Source organism: Macrotis lagotis, chromosome 8, assembly GCF_037893015.1.
Source record: "Macrotis lagotis isolate mMagLag1 chromosome 8, bilby.v1.9.chrom.fasta, whole genome shotgun sequence".
NCBI classification, from domain to species: domain Eukaryota; kingdom Metazoa; phylum Chordata; class Mammalia; order Peramelemorphia; family Peramelidae; genus Macrotis; species Macrotis lagotis.
In genome coordinates, this window is record NC_133665.1 from 93,298,033 (window position 1) to 93,304,032 (window position 6,000).

At 32.6% G+C, this 6,000-nt stretch overlaps 1 pseudogene; it reads right to left on the reverse strand.

The window, feature by feature from the left end:
- Positions 1-5,781, reverse strand: part of LOC141496503 (heat shock cognate 71 kDa protein pseudogene) — an 80,408-nt pseudogene extending 74,627 nt beyond the window's left edge.
- Positions 5,782-6,000: the final 219 nt, after the last annotated feature.

Here is a 6,000-nt window from a genome sequence, read left to right on the forward strand (position 1 = left end):
AATGTATGCCATAGAATACTATTATTCTATTAGAAACCAGGAGGGATGGGAATTCAGGGAAGCTTGGAGTAATTTGCATGAACTGTTTCTGAGCAAGATGAGCAGGACCAGAAAAACACAGTACAACTTTACAGCAACATGAGGGTTATGTTCAACTTTGATGGACTTGCTTGCTACATCAGTGCAACAATCAGGAACAATTTTGGGCATCTGCAATGGAAAATACTATCTGTATCCAGATAAAGAGCCATGGGGTTTGAGCAAAGTTCAAGGAGTATTCCCTTTAATTAGAAAAAAGAAACAGATATCTTGTTGTCTGATCTTGCTATCTCATATACTTTTTGTTTCTTCCTTAAGGATATGATTTCTCTCTCATCACACTCAATTTAGATCAACGTACAACATGGAAATAAAGTAAAGACTGACAGATTGCTTTCCATAGGGGTGGTGGGGGTAGGGAATAAGATTGGGGAAAATTGTAAAACTCAAAGAAAATCTTTAATAAATTTTTTTTTAAATTAACAAAAGTAGATATGCCATAATCGTCTGCACCACACCTAAAAAAGCTGTGATGCTTTCTTTGCTTCAAGACCTGAGATGAGATGGATCTAAGGCTACAGAAACTAACCATATTACAAACACACCCCGCATACACTCATCCATCCTTCCAATACTTCCTTTTGGAAATCGTTTCAAAAGTATTCTAAAGATATCAGAATTTTTAGTTTCTTCTGCATTTTTTTGGTAACAGTATTTAATATCAGGGGAATTTGCAGGTAGGTAGAATTGATGACTAGTTCTATGGTATTAAGCAGTAACAATAATATAGAAGAATCTCTGAATCTCAGAAATGAATAGAATACACTAAAGAATCATTTAATTCAGAGAAAGGAGCATAATATACCATTTAAACTCACTGAAATTGCTACATTAATCCATAGAAATTAACTATCTAGGGAAAAGAACTCTGTATTTGTTTTAAAAATGTAACAGTTGGGAAACCAAAAAATAGTATGGCAGAATTTAGGTTTATACTAATTTTCCCTCCTATTTCACATTTAAATCAAATGATATTTAAACTTTAAAAATCATGTAATCAAAAAAAAAGAGAAGCAGATAATATGTCTCTTGTAACTATAAGTAGGTTATGTATTCTTAGCTAAAGAAGAGATAGAGGCAACTAAAGAAGATAAAATAGATAATTATGATTACATAAAATTGAAAAGCTTCTGTTCATGGAAAATTAATGTTCTTAAAATAAGAAGAGAATTAGTACATGGATTTGGGGAATGGGAATCTGTATCAACTTTCTTGATTGAAGTTTTAGTATCTCAAATATAAAGGAACCAAACATATATATACTATAATATGTGAAATATATTGTATCTTTAAGCTACACATAGGTACAGTCATAAAACTAGATATATATGCAATCATATATGTAGTTTATGATAACATTATATTATACTTTAAATTTTATATATATATATATATTTAGTCTCTGTGTGTGTGTGTGTGTGTGTGTGTGTGTGTGTGTGTGTGTTTGTGTAATGTGCTCTCGCTTTCTCTCTGAAAACCTTGCTTCCAAGAAATTAAGGGGTCAGAGGTTATGGACAAGAAGTTCCAAGAAAAAAGATTTTCAAACCATTAATATTCATGAAATAATTATCCAATTAACTAATAATAAGAGAAATGTTAATTAAAACTTTGGTCAGATGTGTGACCTTGGGCAAGTCACTTAACTCCATTGCCTTGAATCCCCCCCCAAAAAAAAACTTTGGTAGTTCTCATATTTAGAAAATTGGCAATATTACAAAAGTAAGGAAATAGGCAATATGGAAAAGGTTGTATAAAGACAAAACATTAGTGCATTACTGTTGGAACTGTAAATCAGTACATGTTTTAGGAAACAATTTGGATTTACTCAATTTAAGTGATTTAAATGTACATATCTTTTGAACCAATGATTCCACTATAGACATACATGCCTCAGAGAATACTGAAAAGTAGAATGTACCCTAAATATCAAAACATTTATGGTAGTACTTTTTTATAGTAGTATAGAACTGGAAGCAAAATACTCATTTATTGGACTAAGCACATTTTGATAAATCAATGTATTGGAAGATTATTTTCCAATAACAAAGGATGAATAAGAAATTGTTGTAAAGATCTACACAAATATATGCATAATTACTTAGGTTGAGCTAAAAAGACAATATATAATTGAGTGCAATAATATGAATAGAAATAAAACATGCAAATAATCAGAATAAATACTGTCAAATTATAAAGAAGCACAGTCCTGAAGTGAAAAAAAAAAAACACCCTCACATCTACCTTTCGCAGAAGTAGGAGATCCTTGGCAGTGAAATATATTTTAAGACTGCATAATTTTAAGATTTTTTAATGTAGTAGTGATCACTTCTGATGACATTTCCTCTTTTTTCATTTTATTTTCCTTCTTTTTTAAAAAAATACCTCTTTATTATATATAATTAATCTTCATAATGTGAATGAAAAGGGAGAGAGATGTGGCGAGTTTATATAAATTTAATTTATGTAAAAGCAAAAAATTGTCAGTAATACATATGAGTGAAAAATAAATATCTAAATAAGGCAGTTCCCTCCTTCCCTCAGAAAGATCATACTTCCTGAAAAGGGAAATATTTTTTAACTGGAAACTCCTTAAATTCAGAGACATAATTCCCCTATGGCTGGCCTTGAATGTCAGGTGAAAATGCCCTTTTCTTTTGATTTGATTAAAGATATAATCTGTCAAAGGCTTCAGAAATTTTGTGGAATCTCTTGTAGGTTTGTTAATGAGATTTCCTAGAATAACAATTCCACACAAGCACATATTTCAGCCATCTCCAACATTCCACCTGTACACATCATCCATTAATCTTCTTACCAAAGCCAAAATAGTCAAGGTTGACATCATCTCTTATCGGGGTGATTGCATTAGAATCCTAATTTATCTTCCTGCATCCATCCCATCTCTCTTCAAATATCCTCTACTCCATTGCCAAATTAATCTTCCTAAAACACTTCTTAAAGTGATCTTGTCACTCCTACGCTAAAGAAGTTTCTTTGCCTTAAAATGCCATATAAACTCCTCTCTGTGATTTCTAAATCTGTCCCCAATTAGTCCATAGTCTCTCTCTCTCTCTCTCTCTCTCTCTCTCTCTCTCTCTCTCTCTCTCTCTCTCTCTCTCTCTCTCTCTCTCCTGAATTGAACCTGTACCTCAGTTGATGTCTGATCAGACCTGAGGACAGCAGAGTTACTATGAAATATATTATTCTAGTTAACTTTTGCCTACCATATCTTCTTATTGCTGCATATCGAGCTTGTTTTCTTGGTATTAACTTGTGTTTATTTCTTTCTTCCTTACTCCATCTTTGTGTAATTGATGTTTTTATTGTGCCAATATTAAATAGATTTCATTTTTCCAGGACAAATTTAATCCCTCATCTGTTTCCCATAAACTCTAATTCACCTAAAGTATTATCTACTTTAAGAGAATTTTTATAATTCTTCCAGTTGTTTCCACATCAAAGCTGTTTTGCATGGATTTTGTATATCTATCTATCATCTATCTATCTATATATCTTGAATTTGTTCACCATGTCACTCTGATGAAATGTAATTTACTTGCAGAAAGTATTTCATGTTTGCATGTGTATCTTCAGTATCTCCCATAGTGCTGAACTGATAATAATGGCTTAATGTATATTTCCTGATCAATTCATTAGTTGAGTCCTTAGTTCTAAAATAGTTATTTTCTTCTTTCCCATGTCCCTGCCTTATATTCTAGTAAAATTACTTTTTTTTTTTTTGCAACTTCCAATTATTTCCCCTAATTCTTCATTTTTGGACCAAGTTAGACAAACCTAATTCTTTTTTCATGACAGCTAGCTACTCAAGTATTTAAAGATGGTTGTCAGATCTTCTATTGCCTTGAATAAATATTCATAGTATTCTAGAATAGTATTTTAATCTTTAAACTTTGGTCATCCTTTTGGCAACTTTATTCTGGACACACTCCATTTTACCATTGTCCTTGATGCAATGAAAAACACCCTGAAATGAACCCAATGCCTTAGTTGATATCTGATCAGGCCTGAGGACAGCAGAGTTACTATCATATCTGTTGTTCTAGTTAAATTTTGCCTACCATACCCTACTATTGCTGTGTATTGAGCTTGTTCACCAAACAGAACATTTCCCTGGTATGAACTTTTTGTTTATTTCTACCTTCTTTACCCATGTTTGAATAACTGACATTTTTAATGGTGGCAATTTTATGTAGATGTTTTCTCCTGAACAAAATTTGCATTTCCACTTATTTGCAGTACTGATTCCATGCATTTTTGTTCACTTCTTTCCCTTTAAACAGATTCAAGGATTCTGCATGCCCAGATTTACACAGAAGCTTAAATGTTACTTATAAACTCTAACTGCCTTGCATATAAATTTGAATCCTTCAGTTTTTGGAAAGTTATGTGGAATGCTCATGCTTTTTGTGCATTTAGTTGACCTCTTAATGGTGCATCTAGAACCTCCAGATGGGTCTGCTATAACCCTTGGGAATTCACCACCCATTCCTATTGACATACCTCCTGGCATTACCGCTGCACTGGAGTATAACTTATTAAAGATGTGGTGTATAACTTCTCCAATTCCTTCTGCTGATGCTCAAATTCTTCCTTCTAAGCAGTCAGTCAATTATTTCATTACATTTGTCAAGAATCTTCTGTTTCATTACTGGTATAAAAATATTCATAGCAACCCTGTTTGTGGTGGCAAAAAATGGAAACTCCGTGAATGTTCTTCAATTGGGGAATGGTTTAACAAACTGTGGCATATGTATGTCATGGAACACTGTTGTTCTATTGAAAATTAGGAGGGATTGGAATTCAGGGAAGCCTGGAAGGATTTGCAAGAACTGATGCTGAGCGAGATGTGCAGAACCAGCAAAACATTGTACACCCTAATAGCAACATGGCGATGATGATCAAACTTGATGGACTTGCTCATTCCTTCAGTGCAACAATCAGGCACAATTTTGGGCTATATGTGATGGAGAATATTATCTGTATCCAGAGATAGAATTGTGGAATTTGAACAAAGACCAAAGACTATTACCTTTAATTTTTTTTTAAAGTTATCTTATTAGGCAATTTTTCTATCTCTTATACTTCATTTTTCTTCCTTAAGGATAAAATTTCTCTCTCTTACGTTGAGCTTAGATCAATATATAACGTGGAAACAATGCAAAGACTAACAGACTGCCTTCTGTTGGGGTGGGGAGGGAAGCAAGATAAGGGGAAAATTGTAAAACTAAAAATAAATTTTAAAATATTTCTTTTATTTATTAAAAATAATCTTCTCTTTGTCTTCATTGCCATTTATGTCTTGAGTTTTTTTCATTCCTTTTTTGTAGATTTATGTAGAAAGTATGATTCCAGGAAATTCTTTGAAGACACATTGTGTCTCTACTTCTCACCCTCAGTCTTGTATTTCTCAACCTTCTGAATGATACGATCAATGTCTTTTTGGCTCAGATGACCTTTGTCATTGATGGTGATCTTGTTCTCCTTGCTTTTGTTCTTATTCACAGCAGAAACATTGAGGATGTCTTTTGCATCAATGGCAAATGTCACTTCAATCTGTGGAACATCCCTAGGTGCTAGGAGTATTTCTGTGATCTCACATATGACAAGTAAGTTGTTATACTTTGTCATGTCTCTCTTGCTTTCATATACCTGAATAACCATACCAGTTGTCTGAATAGATAGTGTAATTGACATTTTTGTAATTATTTTCTTTATTTTTGCAATTACATGCAAAAATAGTTTCCTTCATTTTTTGATTTGCAAATTTATGAGTTACACATTTTTCTTACATTACCCCCATCCCCATAGTAGGGGACAATTTTGTAAAAGTTGTTTATGTAAAATCATAATTAATGCATTCCCATATTAGTCATTTTTGTG